Raw genomic sequence first — 18380 nt, forward strand, 5'->3', positions numbered from 1 at the left:
ATGTGTTTGATGGGGTTGTTGTGATCACTGACATAAAAGATGCAGAAGTGGTTGGCAAATACTAAGAATGTTTACAAACATAAGAAATTATGATTAATAACCAGGGGCATATTTAGGAAGGGCAGGATATTGGGCTATGGCCTTTCTCCGTGGACCAGTGGTACTCTAACACCTGGAGCCTAGCCCGGAGGTTTGAAGGTGACTAGTCCCACAGCCAAGGTCTTCCAGGTTGAGGTGAGGCAGCCCCTTCTTCCTTCCCTCTGTCCCCTGCCTAGGGCCCAGTCTGCCATAAGGACCTATAGTCCTTACCCATGTGTGCTTATTTTTCATGGAAGGATTCATGGGGGGAAATAATCTCTTTGGGACAAGAAACAAGTTTCCCAGTTGTGCTTGGGGTGTGGCCAGAGTCAGGTACCAAGCAGCACGTCCACGTGGGAGGGACCCTCTCTGCATTCCATCAGCATTCCTGAACAGTTAACACCGGACACTGGGCTACATTGCCCTGGCTTTGGCTAGCTCCAGGGCCTCTGCTCCAGACCGAGGCGGCACAGAGCTGACACTCAAGATTCTCCTCTGTGCCCAGGCTGCGTTTTTTCTGATACAGAATTTACTTAGGGAGGACTCTGTTCTGCTCCCCTTGTGCATTCTTTCCTCCTGTTATCAATGTACAAATGGTTTCCTGCACTTTATTGTAAGAGTCTCCAAAGCAGGAGAAGGCACTGGGACCCTGTTTCATTTGTCTTTCTAGGTCCAAGGTGGCGCAGTGCTTGACACATAGTAGGCACTCAATAAATTATTTTGATAGACAAAAGGCAGACAAAGTAAAATTTAGAAATGTATATTTGAATCAATGAACGAATGAGTGAATGAATGAATAAATAAATAGACAAATAAATATATGAGTGAATTGTTTGCATAGACCTCTATTGCACAGTAGGTTAGAGAGTACAATGAAGTAGGAAGAACATGGGCTTTGACTCTGCTACTTAGCAGTTTTGTGAGCTTGGGCAGTTTCTTTTTTCTTGTTTCCTTTTCTTTTCTTTTCTTATCTTTCCTTTTCTTTTCTTATTTATTTTGAGAGAGAGCATGAGAGAGAGCACAAGCAGGGGAGGAACAGAGAAAGAGGGAGAGGGAGAGAATCCCAAGCACCATTAGTGCAGAGCCAAACACAGGGCTGAAACTCACGAGCTGTGAGATCATGACCCGAACAGAAATTAAGAGTCAAACGGTTAGCCCTTTGAGCCACCCAGGCACCCCAGCTTGGGCAGTTTCTTAATCTTGTTGAGCTTCATCTTTAAATGGGTATCGTAATAACTCACTCAAAGGGTTTGTGTGAAAATTCAGTGAGAATATATGTGAAATCTAACACAATATTAGTTACTCAACCAGTACTAATCTTCTCCTCACTTTTGCCTCAGTTTCTTGAAGCAGGTAGACCACGCTAACAGACTTGAATGGTGAAAGTACCTAAAACTAGCCATTCCATTGTTTTAAAACACAGAGCCACATTCCCTTTCCAAGAAAATAGGATTTTAATATGGAATGCTAATATATACAACCAGATCAAAATCTGGCTGAAACAAGAGTGGAGAGCTTCTCCTCATCAGCTCGGAATTTCCAAGCCACATGGCAAGTGTGGCTGCAAACCACTCTTCTAGAACTATCAGAAAAGAAAGATGTAGGAAAAGTACTGAGCTGGAAGGCAGCTACCCAGGAAACTAGGAGACACTCAAGAGTGAAGTTGGGAAACCCGGTCGAAATGACTCCATGACATTACACAGTCTCTGTGTCAAAGAGACTGCACTGAGTGGAAAACTTCTAGGAAAAGTTCTCGGAAAACAGGGGACTTCCATAATAGACAGCTGGAGGAGTGTCCCGGAAGGGGTTCCTAGCACACTTGGAGGAAAGGCAACATGATTTCTATGAAAGGAAAAACGATCAGGCCTGGCTAATCTTTCAGAGTTCTTTAAAGGCTCTGAATGTCTGTGCACAGGGACAGACTTATGAACTTATTTAAGTTAAAAAAAAAGAAAGAAAAACCTTGACAAATTTTCACACCAATGGCTACTAAAAAAAAAAAAAAAAAAAAAAGAATTGATTGCCCTTTCCAGAAAGGACAGGCATGGAGAGAGAACAAAAAGGTGAGACAGATAGGCACCTCTCTACATAAAGAACATAAACTGTGGTGTTCTCTAGGGCCTGGTGGTAGATGTGTCTTAAGTTAATAACTTCTTGAGTTTTGTTTCTGCCTGCCTAATGAAGAAACATTGTGATAAATGCCCTGTAATGGTTAATTTTATGTGTCAACCTGATTAGGATATGGTGCCCAGTTGTAGGGTCAAATACCAGTCTATATACTACTGTGAAGATATTTTTACAGACATAATTAACATTTAAATCAATAGACTTTGAGTAAAACAGATTATCCTCCACAACATGGGTGGGCCTCTTCCCATCAGTTGAGGTCCTTAAGGGCAAAGACAGGTTTCCTGAGGAGGAAGGAATTCTGCCTCAAAATTGTCTGCAGATTTCAGACTCAAGACTGCAACATCAACTTCTTTCCTGAATTTTCGGCTGCTCTACAGATTTCAGGCTTGCTAGCCCCTACAACCCCATAAGCCATTTCCTTAAAACAAATATCTCTTTATGTGGCTGAAGACGTAGAGGCTTTGTAGTCAGGTCTCTCATTGTGCAAATGAGGAAACCAAGGCTCCCGGAGGGGAAGTGACTTGTTCAAGATCATGCATGTGTTGTTTGCAGAGTCAAGATTCAAGTCCAGGTCTTCTGACTCTTAATAGCCTTTTATTGAGCTTGTCACTAATCATTCTTCTTTCTAAGGTAGGTAGACACCACCTCCCTTTATGTTTTTTTTTTCTTTTCTTTCTTTCTTTCTTTATCTATTTTTTGAGAGAGAGAGAGAGAGAGAGCACAAGCAGGGGAGGGGCAGAGAGAGAGGGAGACACAGAATCCGAAGCAGGCTCCAGGCTCTGAGCTGTCAGCACAGAGCCTGACGCAGGGCTGGAATCCACTAACTGTGAGATCATGACCTGAGCTGAAGTCTGGCTCTTAACCGATTGAGCCACCCAGGTGCCCTTCCCTTTATGTTTCTTTAAAGTTGAGAGAAACCTCCAATTCCCTGCCCTTGAACCCGCTCTTTTCCCTTAAAGGTTAAGCCATAAAGGGAGGCACATAAACAAAGCTAGCAGGGAGAGAGCCTTCTACCATTGCCCTCCATTCAAACTCTTCTCACTAATTACCCTAATTTCCGAAATCCCACAAGAGAGTCACTCCTTTGCTCCTGATTAGAATGCACATCCATGTAAAAGAGGCACAGTGAGGCTCATGAGGCTTCAATGTCAATGCCTCATTGTGAATGATTTTATCAGATCTCTTCTGTATATTTTCAAACAGAGGGGGAAGACACATGAGACAGAGAGAGAGAGAGAGAGACCCAAGGAGAGTAAAGCCTCAGTGGGCTAACGTAACTCATGATCTGGGGGCTTGGATCCGTCTTCTGTGGATAGAGACCGGGTCCTGAAAATATGATGTGTCTTCCCCGCCTACCTACCATTTCAGCCCCCAGTATGTATGTATCAGCTATGTCAATTATGGGGTCTATAGAAACTTTCTTGTGTTATTCCAAAGCAGCTCTTCCCTCATAGATAGGTATTAGGTTTGTTTTTAAACCTAGCAGGGATTAGCAGTGATAAAAAATAAGCAAATGGGGTGAGCTGAGTTTTAAAAAGTGGGATTGGTAGAGGGCAGAGAGCCAAGTAGTGACTATTTAATTTTTTAAATTATTTTTTTAATGTTTATTTCTGAGAGAGAGAGGGAGAGAGAGACAGAGCACGAGCAGGGGAGGGCAGAGACAGAGGCAGACACAGAATCCGAAGGCTCCAAGCTCTGAGCTGTCCTCACAGAGCCCAACGCGGGGCTCAAACTCATGAACCGTGAGATCATGACCTGAGCCAAAGTCGGACATTTAACCGACTGAGCCACCCATGCGCCCCTATTTAAACATTTTAAAAAAATATTTAGTTTTGAGACAGAGAGAGAGATAGCACGAGTCGGGGAGGGGCGGAGAGGGAGACACAGAATCTGAAGCAGGTTCCAGGCTCTGAGCTGTCGGCACAGAGCCCAACATGGGGCTCAAACTCACAGACTGCAAGATCATGACCCTCACGTCATGAGGGCTCACCCAAGTCATATGCTTAAGCAACTGAGCGACCCAGGCCTCCTGTGACTGTCCACTTTAGAAATAATATCACCCCTGACTGAAAGTATGCAGCTCACCTCAAAGTGTTTTCCATGTTCAAGAATAGCCTCTGTGAGCCCCACCCTGTGGAAAACTGCCCAGTGGCCTGGCACCATGATGATTTACGCAAATTGCTCAACATCCCAGGAGCTCCTTTGCTCTGGAGAAGTGCAAACATTTTAAAAGGCTGGAGTTTTCTTTTTTTTTTTTTTCTTGTGCCCTCATTCAGTTTGTTTTCTTATAAAAATTACTCATATCCATAGTGTTGATGTTTCCAGACACATTGAATAGGTCTAAAAACTATTGCTCACTAAAGAAACCATTTTCAAAGTAAAAGAAAAAGAAATAAGACTCTCCCACCAAGCATGAGATCATTTCTTCAAGTTCATTACCTCTTTTCCTCACCCAAGTTTGTTGGACCAGAAAACACGCAAACCACACCTCAAACTCTAGCTCATGCTAGGGAAATTTGGATTAACAAAGGAAAACAAAACAAAACAAAACAAACAGAGAAATAGGAGAGGAAGAAATAAGAAACACACTGTGCTGTTACCTTAGCCCTGACCTTGAAACCCAGAACAAGAGTAGACAGTTTTATGACTTACAGGGGAGAATAAAGGTGGGTGTGGGGATTTTAGATCAGGACAATTGCTAGTCTGCTTAAATTTAGGGTAGGATGAGTCTCTGGCAATGATGAAAAGCAGTGCTTGTGCCTATGGCTCTGACACCCATGGCTCACAGCATCCATTGGTTTTTCTTGTTTTAAAGCTTTAAACCTGCTCTACTATGGCAACTAGTAGTTGGATGTAGCCATTTTCATTCAAATTCATTCAATTAAATAAAAATTAAAAGTTCAATTATTTGGTTGCACTAGCCACATTTTAAGTGTTCAATAGCCACATGTAGTTAGTGGCTATTGTATAGAACATTTCCATCATCACAGAGGATTCTATTGGACAGCACTGCTCTAGACTCCTGATGCTTGCCGTGGTGACTTCAGAGCCCTTGACCCACCTGAAGTCAGGAATAGGATAGAAACAATGGCTCAGGCATTCTCAGCCACGTGAGGACCTCAGGTGTGGGTAATGCCAGCCGGATGCCCAGCCCCAAGGCAGGAATGCTATGGAGACTCCTTGGGGGAGGTGAGGTTAGGGCGACTCTTCATGAATTTGGTCTTTGCCCCAGTTAGGGAACATCAGGGGTGTGTGCAGCCTGCATGGGCTGATCAGTGTTTGCTCTGGGTGAGATGTAGGCAGGAGAGGTCAAAAAGAAGTTCTGAGATTTCATTTGTTTTTCTTGACTAAATGGTATATAAATTCCCCTAGGGATTTACAAGTCTATGATTCTTTCCAGGTAGTTTAAAAACAAAAAAATGGGTGAGTTGGTTTTTAAGCCTATTGTAGCAGAAAGCAAAATAAGAAAATTTTCTCCTCATCAAGAAGGGCTAATCAAAAGGAAAACCATTTCTTTACAAGGTTTGAAAACTATATAAATATATATAAAATATATATATATATATATATATATATATATATATATATAATCTAAGTTCTTTCTTCTTGTGCTTAAGCAACTCTATTCAGGTAAGAAACAATCAACATTATCTTTAATTTTAAAAAGACATTAAAGGGCGCCTGGGTGGCTCAGTCGGTTGAGCAACCGACTTTGGCTCAGGTCATGATCTCAGGGTTTGTGAGTTCGAGCCTCGTGTCGGGCTCTGTGCTGACAGCTCAGAGCTTGGAGCCTGCTTCGGATTCTGTGTCTCCCTCTCTCTCTGCCCCTCCCCCACTCATGCTCTGTCTCTGTCTCAGAAATAAATAAACATTTTTAAAAAAAAATTTTTTTCAACGTTTTTTATTTATTTTTGGGACAGAGAGAGACAGAGCATGAACGGGAGAGGGGCAGAGAGAGGGAGACACAGAATCGGAAACAGGCTCCAGGCTCTGAGCCATCAGCCCAGAGCCTGACGCGGGGCTCGAACTCACGGACCGCGAGATCGTGACCTGGCTGAAGTCGGACGCTTAACCGACTGCGCCACCCAGGCGCCCAATAAACATTTTTTAAAAAATAAAAAAATAAAAAGACATTAAAATTAATGATATTCAAAATGTATTAAAAGTCTTTGAAGCTACTTGTAAGTGGGGTTTTAAACCCCACTTATATTATATAAACTATAATTTTATATATTAATATATAAAATAATATTAACACTATTTGAAACTTAATTCATTTTATGTGTAGAAATGTTGTTAGAATGAAAAATATAGTTAGGACCTGTGGATCCTGTAGATCAACTAATTGGTGAAGAGTAAAAATAAATTATGTAAAAGTAACGTTGTGTAGATAGAGCTAATTTGTTGACTTATTTCAACGGACACATTTATTAAACAGAACTGTCTGCAGGGAAGAAACATGAGTAAATAGCCCCACAAATCCCATTATGAGTAGGCAGGACCAAATGATTTCTGATGAGACAAACAGGGAACTTTCTCTCTACTACATTATTAAGAAAGAACATGATCCGTTTCCTTAAATTTTATTTTTGCTTCTCAGACTTCACAAGGAAATTGGGGTCCACAAACCGGGGTCTGTCTGAAATTCTAATCAGGAGATACAGGTTTTCCCAGGATTCTTGGATTTTTCTTGGTCTTTCTATTGGGAAAATTTGAGGTTGAGATCAGGATGGGTGAATAATACTCCCAGAAGAATTTTAATCTCCTTTCTGAGAACTGGACAATATCAAATGGTTTAAGAAAGCAATTTGTACCATTTAAAGTAAAAGAGAACAAAATCGCTACAATATTCTAAATAACAAAAAATGACAGATCTATTCATGAGGACATTATCTTCTCCTCTGCTCTCTTTCGGACCCCAGCTCACCTCCCAGGAAAGCAACCCAACCGTTGAGGGTGCAGTTGGCTTCCCTGCACAGTGAGATCAGTCTACTCACCAAAGTGCCCACTGCTCCTCCTTCCTCCTCCTTGTCTTTCTTGTGCTGAGCCGGCCCACTCTGCAGGCTGCTCCAGCCTGAGGTGCTTTTCTACCCAGCACCAATTCTGTGAACCTCCACTAGGGAAGGGTGGTCTGTGATTGGGAGGAAGCATCTCACATGGGCTGGGCCTGATGCTGCCCAAGCTTGCCTGGCTGAGGCCGGAAGTAACAGGAAGTTTTCAGGCAGTAGATTTCTGCTACTTTTGGAATGTGTGATTCTGACAAATGGAAGCACCTTGACAGGGCTCAGCTCAGCTCTCCTCTGGATTTCTCCTGGGTCTGGGCTTTCCTGGAACACACACTACTCAGGGCTTTTGTTTTTGTTTTGATTTGGTCTGGTTTTACTATTTGATCCTTAATTGTGCTTTTGTGCCTTTAAAGGCCCATCTATTTTTCCTGACTGCTCATGGTCATGCTGGTACATGCAGATCTGTCCAGGGTCATGGCTAGTTTCAGTTTCTATAACTTACATATGCTACATTTAGGGGGAGAGTGATACACTGTAGGTGGTCCAAAGGCTAATAAGGGGCAAGAGATCTGGAACAAACAAGACTAGAGAAATTCAGGCATAGAGAGAGGGCTCAAGGAATTATCTGATGATATCCAATTCCTCCCTCCCCTCCCCTCCCCTCCCCTCCCCTCCCCTTCCCTTCCCTTCCCTCCCCTTCTGTTCCTCTGGAGCCACCATGTGTCATACACAGCAGCAATAATTCTTTGAATGTCTGCTAACGTATCATGGTATGTATGTACAGTAATTTATTTAGCCTGTAGCTGGGGATGGGTGATGGCAGTAATATTAGAATTTATTGAGTGCTTTAAGCAATAGACTCAGGAGTTCTCATGGGTCTGGATCACCTCTGTAACAGGTTAGGTTCTTCAGGGAGCAGACTCTGGTACAAGTTTAGTGTGCAGTATATTTCTTAGGGAATGCCCTTGAGATTAACAACCTTGGGAGGGAGAGGGAAGAAATAGGATTGGGTAGAGAGAGAAGACAAGTTGCCATGCAGGTGGGACAGCCTCAGGCAACCCCCTCTCCCTAGACCGTTAGCTCCAGGGGAGGATGGCTTGTCACAGTTGTTCTGCATTGGGCCCCTCTGTGACCAGTCCTTACATGTAGGTTGCCCTGGGAAAGCAGCTTTCAGTAGCTGAGGCGATCGATCCCTGAAGGGAGCGGAGAGTGGAGGCTGGGGGTGCCAGTACTCCCAGCAGCCATGCAGCACACTCCCCCTTGTTGAGGGGGCCTGCACAGGGCATCTGTGTGTCCATCACATGCCTTAATCCTCCTCAGTCCTCCAGGGCCCGTTTAGACACAGCATGATAACTCACACAATGGAATTCTATGAAATTGTGAAAAAATGATGCCATAGAAAAAAATTGCAATGATGTGGAAATATGTTCACTTATTTATTCAACAAATATTTACTGAGAACTTTTGTTCTCAGTAAATATGTGAGAAGATGTGCCAGGCACTCTTCTGAGTGCTAAAAGTGAAAAAACCAGGAGATATGTATATATATATATATATATATATATATATATATATATATGAATTGGTATTGTATATACATGACGAATGTAAAATAAATATCATCAGGGTTATATCTGGATGATGTGATATGGATGGCTTTTATTTTCTTCTTTTTATGTCGACAGTTCCTCTGTCTGCAAAGGATCTCTATTACAATTATAGAAAGAAAAGCATGTAAATTATTAAAAACATGCTCTTTTGGAAATCTTTGTGATAAAGCAGCAAGGAAGCAAATAAGGACATATGTTTCCATTCATATCCTAGGCATTTTAGGTTCTGTTACTAGGATTATGTGGGGAGAAAATAAACATGAATCAGTTTTCAAAATATACAATGTGAACCCAAAAGCCCATAACAAGAAACAAAAGACCAGCTAGAAAAAAGATTAATTTTCCAACAATAATTACAACTCCTCCATCCTTCGTACATGTCCAGAATCTGGAAATAAAGAAGAGTATGCATGCCCCTCTCTGCCTGGCCATCCCACTGTACCATCACCCTATGCTTTTTCCTTTTCTGTGGTTGTGCCAAGGCAAGTTAACAAACCTGGTGACTAATGCAATGTCTCACCGAGCTACAGGCTGTCGGTGCTATCCACTCCCTCAAACTTTCCAACCCTCATGGGTCTTCTCTCTTTCATCTTTGGGACAAGGGAGCACTGGACTGTTTCTCTTCATAATCAGTGCAGTCCCTAAATGGACCCCTCACTTCAAATCCACTTTGTTATGGGGGAGGGAGGGAGCTGCAGTATAAACTGGATGGGAAAGCAACTGGCCCATCCTGGAAGTTCTGAGCTCGGAATGTGAGTTACTTAATGGCTTTTTCCCTACTCACCAGTTTCTTTCTTTCTTTTTTTTTTTTTTTTAAGTTTATTTATTTATTTTGAAAGAGCGAGAGATAGAGAACTCTGAAGGGGCAGAGAGAGAGAGAGAGAAAGAGAGAGATTGCTAAGCAGGCTCTGCACCATCAGCACAGAGCCCGATGCGGGGCTCAAACTCACAAACTGTGAGATCATGACCTGAGTTGGTGGCTTAACCCACTGAGCCACTCAGGCACCCTCTACTCACCAGTTTCAGGAAAAAAGAATTCTCAAACCATGATTTGTCTGCCATATTTCCAATTCTTCTAAAAGTCCCAGGCACTGTAAAATTTACCTTTGACAGTGACCCTGTGAAGTATATACTATTATGGCCCCCTGTTTAATAGATGAGGGAAACAGGGGTTGAGGAGGTTAACTTCCTCATAGTTCCAGAGCTATTTAGGAGTGAAGACTCCCATCAGTCTGTTCTCACCGCCTACACTCTTAACTACTATACTGTACTATTTGAGTGTACTTAGACAATTGGTGTAACTTTGAAAATGATATCAAAATCTTAATGTGATTTTTTCTGCTAACTAGTTAACGAGGTGAATAGAGAGTAGAATATCGTTCATGGCATATATAAAAAGCCATTGTCTGCAAAACTGGCTCGCAAGTAAGTCTCCCAGAGCACCCAAGCTCCTGGTGGAGTAGAGCAGGTCACTAATCAGAGCTCAGCTTCTGTATTAGAAATAACTGGGCCAAACCTGCAGACTGAATGCCCAGGTTCGCCAATTCACCAGTGCCTCTGAAAACTGCTTTTTTTCTGGCAGGTGTTGACTCTCTATGCTAATTTTACTGAAAAGTATAGATTCAGGCTTTTTGGCCTTTAATGTGTTCTCTCTGTGACTCAGTTGTCCTCTTGCTCAACATTAAGGACATTCTCATATTCTTGGCTCCTGTAGATGATAAATGCTTAATTCAGTTCACATTTTAGAATATGGCTACCAAAAAACAACTTCTTAAGTCAATGTAGTCCTCTCCCAGGAAAGGGATGTGCCATTATGTGGACTCTTATAATTGGAGGGGACTTTAGGCCATTTCAATAACCAGGCATGGTTATTATATGGAATTGTTATATGGAATAACCATATTCCAATAAAATAACCAGTTAGCCCAACTTTTCACCCAATGAAAGTCTCTATAATATTTCTGATATCCAGTATTAAGGGGCAAGTCTATGAAACTTGTTGTGTTTACTGCAGAGATATTGTTGAGGATGCCATACACAATCATCCACGTTGGGTCTGAGAGGTCCCAAGGCAAAACATTCCCTTTGCTCTCAGTATCTGTAATGATGATATTTTTTCCTAATCAACTGGTTTGTTTTAAACTGTTAAACACTGTAAATCTATAGTCAAATTCTATCTTCCCTCCATTCTTCCACTGAAACTGCTTGTCAAGTTACAAACAACTTCTGTTTTGCCAAATCCTGTAGACACTTGTCTTCATTTCATTTGGTCACTCAGCACAATTGATACAGCTGACGAGTCCATTCTCCTCTTCTGGTTTCCATACTACTTTATTCCAATATTCTTGTCATGTTTCCCCTAGTTCTCTGGTTGTTCCTTCTCAGTCCTGTCTCCTCTTGGGCCTGACCAATTCTGTTAGAAGATTTAAGAGCTTGATCCAGCTCTCAACTCTGAATCTGGCTCTGAACCTGTACTGCCATCGGGAGCATCAGCCCCTCTCTCCTCACTCATTCCCACTACTTCCTGGTTAAAATTTCTATAAGAGGGGCGCCTGGGTGGCGCAGTCGGTTAAGCGTCCGACTTCAGCCAGGTCACGATCTCGCGGTCCGTGAGTTCGAGCCCCGCGTCGGGCTCTGGGCTGATGGCTCAGAGCCTGGAGCCTGTTTCCAATTCTGTGTCTCCCTCTCCCTCTGCCCCTCCCCCGTTCATGCTCTGTCTCTCTCTGTCGCAAAAATAAATAAACGTTGAAAAAAAAAATTAAAAAAAAAATTTATCTATAAGATAAAGCAACATTGCCTGGATTTAAGGAAAATAATAAGAATTCCAGGTCTTTGTTTTCTTACAAGGACAGCTGTGTTTCTCTGCTTTTCTTCTGGAACCTACTCTTTCTTTCTTTGGCCATCAGCTCTTGAAGAACGGTGAATTAGGTTGTGGCTTCTCTCAATATGATATTTAGTAAGTATATATACTTCTGATTTTTTAAAGTTTTTATTTTATTAGATATTGGGGGCAGAAAATGCTATGATGCAATTTAAAGCTACCCTCTTGAACAGAAGTGTCCTGAGAATGTTTAAGAACATAAATCAGACTTTGTTGTTCCCCCTCCTTAAAACCGTTCAGTGGCTTTCCTTTGTGCTCAAGAGTAGGATCCAAACTCCTCACCATGGCTTATAAGTTGCTCATGTATTCTCCAACTTCTTAGGTACTAATTTAATCCTATGTGTGCTCCAACCACACGGCTTTCCATTCCCATTGGTGGAAATCCGTGTCCCCTACTGGTTCCAGGCTGCCTCCTTGTCATTCTTCAGGTGCAGCTCTGCTCCCGCTTCCTCTGAGAAGTCTTTCCTGATGGCCCTTTCTAGTGTAGCCTGCCCTCTCCACTAGAGTTACTCTCTCATATATAAACACATTTTATTTGCATCATAATAATCAGGCTGGTATTACCTTGCTATTTATTTGTTGTTTTTTCTTCCTCTGCCTTTGCTACCTCACTAAAACTAGAATAGTTAAAAAAATTTTTTTATTATGTTTATTTATTTTGAGAGAGAAAGAGAGAGAGGGAGAGTGAGAGTGGGGGAGGGGCAGAGAGAGAGGGAGACACAGAATCTGAAGCAAGCTCCAGGCTCTGAGCTGTCAGCACAGAGCCCTAGGCAGGGCTCAAACCCATAAGTGTGAGATCATGACCTGGGTCGAAGTCAGATGCTCAATCAACTGAGCCACCCAGGCGCCCCTGAAACTAGAATAGTTTAAAATGAATGAATGAGTTTCTGATTGGGGAGGTTTAGAGGAATTAGATCTTTTGTCCTTGGGGGGAAAACCCATTGCATTAAATAATGCTTGAGAAGAGCCAAAAGTACGTAACCAAAGTGCCAGTTTTATGAAAGTATCTGCATTTCTTTATGTATTGCCCTAAATTATTCTCTGCTTTTAAAAAATTCATTATTTTATTTGGATAACAAAATGAATGCATGTCCATTGCAGAAAATAAAAATCACGAAACCTCCTTGTCCAGTAATAAGTACAGTAAGCATTTTGGTGTAGAATCATTCATTCAGGAACTATTTGAGGTACTATTGCTTATCAGGTACTGTTCTAGCAGGCATTAAGCAGACAAAATTCCTACCCTTATGGCACTTCTGATCTTCTTTTAGTTTTCCTCCATGTAATTAGGATCACAACTTATTTACAGTCTTCTAAAACCATTATTTTCATTTATAATATGGTATAGGCATTTCCCTATGGGATTATTCCATAACATAATTTTGGTGGATGTATTATATCTTGCCATATGAATATGCTATTACATATTTAACCGAATCTCAAAGGTTGAAAATTCAGATTTTTAATTTTTCAATATTATAAATAATGTGAAGAATCTTCTTTTTTTTTTTAAGTTTATTTATTTTGAGAGACAGAGAGAGAGAGAGAGAGAGAGAGAGAGCAGGAGCAGGGGAGGGGCAGAGAGAGAGAATCCCAAGCAGACTCCATGCTATCAGCATACAGCTCAATATGGAGCTCAAACTCAGGAACTGTGAGATCATGACCTGAGCCAAAATCAAGAGTCACAGACACTTAACTGACTAAGCCACCCAGGTATCCCATGGAGAATATTCTTATACATCAATTTTAAAACACATTTCATTATTTCCTTAGTGTAAATTCCTAGAATTAGAATTTCTGACTAAAGGGCATATTTGTTTTAAAATGTTTGGATTTGGGGTTCCTGGGTGATTCAGCAGGTTAAGCATCAGACCCTTGATTTCTGCTCAGGTCATGATCTCACTATCATGAGATCGAGCCCCGTGTTGGGCTCCACACTGGGTGTGGAGCCTGCTTAAGATTCTCTTTCTACCTCTCTCCCACTCTCCATTCGTTCAAGCATGTTTACATGTGCGCACTCTCTCTCGCAATAAATATATAATCAATCAATCACTCAATCAATCAATGATTGATCCGATTGCATTCCAGAGAGGTTGTAAAATGTATATTCCCCAAACAGTGTAAGAAAGGGTCCATTTAGCTGTACTTTCAGACAGATTAGGTGCTACCTTTAAAAAAATTTTTGTCTAGGGGCATCTGGGTGGGTGTTGGTTAAGCATCCAACTCTTGGTTTTCGCTCTGTTCATGATCTTGCAGTTCCTGGGATTGAGCCCTACATGGAGCTCTGTGCTGGCAATGAGGAGCATGCTTGGGATTCTCTCCCTATCTCTCTGTCTCTCCTCCGCTACTGCTCTCACTCTCTCTCTCCCTAATAAACATTTAAAAATATTTTTTTCTATAAAAAATATTTAAGTGGTATCTAATTTTTGTTTTAATTTATTTTTCTTTGGTTATTTACATGTTTTCTTCAATAAATTTCCCATTCATGTTCCTGGACTTTTTCTTTGATTGGGAGTATTTATGGGTTTAAAAATTGATTTGTGGGTATCCTATGACTTCACTCATATGAGGAATTTAAGATACAAAACAGACGAACATAAGGGAAGTGAAGCAAAAATAATACAAAAACAAGGAAGGGGACAAAACATAAGAGACTCAAATACAGAGAACAAACTGGAGGTTGCTGGAGGGATTGTGGGTAGGGGGGTGGGTTAAATGGGTAAGGGGCATTAGGGAAGACACTTTTTGGGATGAACACTGGGTGTTATACATAGGGGATGAATCACTGGAATCTACTCCTGAAATCATTATAGCACTATATGCTAACTAACTTGGATGTAAATTAGAAAAAAAAGTACATTTAAAAAAATTATTAAAAAATTGATTGGTGGGAACTTATTACATATTTAGGATATTGATCTGTCATTTTGACTGCAGCTATTACTATTAATCATTTGCATTTTTGCTAACTTTTTTCATACTTTTAAAATATGTCATATCAATTATATATTTTTCTTAATGATGTTCACTTTGGCATTATGCTTAAAAGAGGCTAACACAAAACTTTATATTTTCCTATTCTTTTACTTTTGTCTGTCTCTTTCTCTACTTAACTCTTTATACGTATATGTATATAGTTATGTATATGTATATTATATGGTTTGGGATAGATCCAACTATACTCATCCAGATAATTAAACAGAAATTATAGCAACATTAATTGTATAGATATGTTGTAATCAATCTGTGGTTGGACATTTTTGAGGTTGGAAAATTCTCCTTTCTTCTCAGTATAAATTTTTGACACAAATCGTTTCTTTTTTTAAGTAGGCTCTATGCCAAGCATGGAGCCCGATGCAAGGCTTGCACTCACAACCCTGAGATCAAGACCTGAGCCCAGATCAAGGGTTGGATGCTTTACCAACTAAGCCACCCAGGTGCCCTGACACAAGTCTGTATAATTATATATATATAAAAACAAGGAAGGGGACAAAACATAAGAGACTCAAATATATAATTCTCCAGGTTCAGTGTCATTTCTAGGAGTGTAATTTTACTATATGAGTGATTTCACTATGGAGCAGTTTTGGTGATGACAAGGTGGGGCTCTGGTAGTAGGTGACTGAAACAGACTGTAAAGGTCATTAGGAAGGAGGAGTCCTTTGTTACTCACAGCTCACGCCCTTTCCCCTGTATCTGCCCACCCAGCCTTTGGAGCCTCTGAGGCTCTGCCTGGAAAAATGTCTTGTCCCTCCACTCAGTCACCTTTGTGGGTTTTGAGGTGGAACTTCTGTTCTGGTTTACCTGTCCTATCTGCTTTCTGTTTTCAGAAATCACAAAAATCTCTGGTTTCTCCCCCACCTGTTTTGAGTATCAAGATGGATTTACTTCTTTCTGTAAATCTTTACTATAATTTTAATGGAGTTTGAGAAGAACTGCTTTTTCTTAAAAAAAAAAAAAATTAAAACACAGAATTAGGCACTTAGCTTTGCCTGTTGGAATCCTATCTGTTCATAACAACCGGCCAGACTACCACTCTCTGATGTTATAGTGTGTTGCAAATTCTGCCAATGCTACAAGAAAAAAAATAGCCTTTTGAGAGCATGATAAGGCACTGGGATACCAGTATTGTTTGCCACTCGTAAAAAACACAGTTCTCGGAGTTTTAGCCTTACAATGTTCCCAAATGACTGATGTGAAGATTCAAGCATAGATACACAGATATCCGGAACCAAATTTGTCCACACCTCTGTACATAAAAATATATCTAGACACATGAGCACAAAAACATCAACAGACATAATTGTGTGCGTGTGTGTGTGTGTATACACACACACACATATATACTTACTTATATATTCACATTGATTACATAAGAGAAAAAGAAGGTAAGTGGAGGAGAGTGGGTGGAGTAAAACTGAGAATAAGTCAAGAAATGATAGGAGGCTTTATTGTGGAAATCATTTCACAGTATACACATGTATCTATAATCATTACATTGTACACCTCACACAATGTTATACATTCTGTCTCAATAAAGCTGGACACACATATGTGCTTGCATACAAAATAATAGGAAGCTAATTCAAAAAAATAAAGCATATGCAAAATACCAAAGAGTAAAACAAGGGAATTTGAAAGAATGGAGGAAATAGGATAATTCTCCTGGAAGGCTCGGGTATTCCTGTTTATAATGTTTCTGAGTTTCATAGCTATTCTCTTTCACTCACCTCTGTCATAAAGCGGACTTAAAAATATTAACGTCCTGGGGCGCCTGGGTGGCTCAGTCGGTTAAGCATCTGACTTTGGCTCAGGTCATGATCTCACGGTCTGTGAGTTCCAGCCCCATGTCCGGCTCTGTGCTGACAGCTCGGAGCCTGGAGCCTGCTTCGGATTCTGTGTCTCCCTCTCTCTCTGACCCTCCCCCGTTCAAGCTCTGTCTCCCTCTGTCTCAAAAATAAATAAACATTAAAAAATATATATTAACGTCCACACTTATTCTTTTTTTAGAACAGCGTTATTTTTTTTGAAAGTTGTTTTTTGTTTTTTGAATGTTTATTTAATTTTTTGAGAAAGAGTGTGTGCAACAGTGGGGGGAGGGGCAGAAAGAAAAGGAGAGAGAATTCCAAGTAGGCTATGGAGCCCAATCAGGGCTCGAACCCACAAACCATGAGATCATGACCTGAGCCAAAATCAAGAACCGAAGCCCGGATGCTTAACTGACTAAGCTACCCAGATACCCCTTAGAACAGCTTTATTGGTGTGCAATTCACATACTATAAAATTCACCTTTGAAGCATAAAATTCAGTGCTTTTTAGAACAGAGTTGTGCACCATTACTGGTAATTCCAGAACATTCTCATCACCCCCGAAAGAAACCCCCTACTCATTGCATTCACTCCCCATTACCTTCTTTCCTCTGCCTCTGACATCCACTAATCTACCTTTTATCTCTATGGGTTTGCCTGTGTTTGATATTTCACGTGTATGGGATCATATAATGTATCGTCTTTTGTATCTGGCTTCTTTCCCTTAGCAGAATGTTTTCAAGGTTCAGCCAAGTCATAGTCCTTTATCAGTACTTCATTCCTGTTTATAACTAAGTAATATTCCATTGTATGCACATGTCACATTTTTTCATTTTTAGTTATTTAAAATTGTGATAAAAAACATGTAACATGCTGTTGACTACCATACCCATTTTTAAATGTGCAGTTCAATGGTGTTAAGTACATTCACATTGTGCAACAGGCCTTCACAATTTTTCCACCTTGCAGAACTGAAACTCTATGTCTACTAAAAAACTCCCTATTTTCTCGACCCCCCTCCCCCAATCCCTGGTACCCATCATTTTACTTTCTGTGAATGTGACTATTTTAGATACCTTATGCAGGTGGAATCATAAAATATGTCTTTTTTTGACTTGCTTATGTCATTTAGCGTAATGTCCTCAAGGTTCACCCATATTGTAGCATATCACAATTTCCGTCCTTTATAAGGCTGAATACTATTTCATTTGTATATACCATATTTTATTTATCCATTCATCTGTTGATTATCACATTTTTTATTTTTTTATTTTTTATTTTTCAACGTGTATTTATTTTTGGGACAGAGAGAGACAGAGCATGAACGGGGGAGGGGCAGAGAGAGAGGGAGACACAGTATCAGAAACAGGCTCCAGGCTCTGAGCCATCAGCCCAGAGCCCGACGCGGGGCTCGAACTCAGGGACCGCGAGATCGTGACCTTGCTGAAGTCAGACGCTTAACCGACTGCGCCACCCAGGCGCCCCCACATTTTTTATTTTTTATGAGAGATAGAGGGCACAAGTGAGCAAGGGGCAGAGAGAGAAAGAGAGAATCCCACGAGGGGCAGAGAGAAGGGGAGAGAGAGAGAGAAGTGGGGGGAAGCAGGCCTCACTTGAAGCCTTATGTTCACCTGGGCTTATGTTCACCTGAAGCAGGGCTTATGTTCACCTGAAGCAGGGCTTGAGCTCACCGGATGTGGGACTCAAACTCATGAACTGAGAGATCATGACCTGAGCCTAAGTCAGATCCTCAACAACTGAGCCGCTCAGGCACCTGATTATCACATTTTTAAAACCCATTCATCACTTGCTGGACATTTTGCTTTATTTCCACTTTTGGTTATTGTGAATGCTGATAGGAACATTC

The 18380-nt window shown here is 41.0% G+C and overlaps 1 protein-coding gene across 1 annotated transcript in view; it reads right to left on the reverse strand.

Annotated features, from left to right (window-relative positions):
* UPK1B (uroplakin 1B) overlaps positions 1-7256 on the reverse strand; it is a 29221-nt gene extending 21965 nt beyond the window's left edge. The window contains exon 1 of the mRNA XM_030330553.1: positions 7206-7256. The gene's annotated coding sequence lies outside the window, so the exon portion shown is untranslated. The remainder of the gene's footprint in view (positions 1-7205) is intronic.
* Between the last annotated feature and the right edge of the window lie 11124 nt (positions 7257-18380).

The sequence above is a fragment of the Lynx canadensis genome, chromosome C2 (assembly GCF_007474595.2).
Source record: "Lynx canadensis isolate LIC74 chromosome C2, mLynCan4.pri.v2, whole genome shotgun sequence".
Classification (NCBI taxonomy): Eukaryota; Metazoa; Chordata; class Mammalia; order Carnivora; family Felidae; genus Lynx; species Lynx canadensis.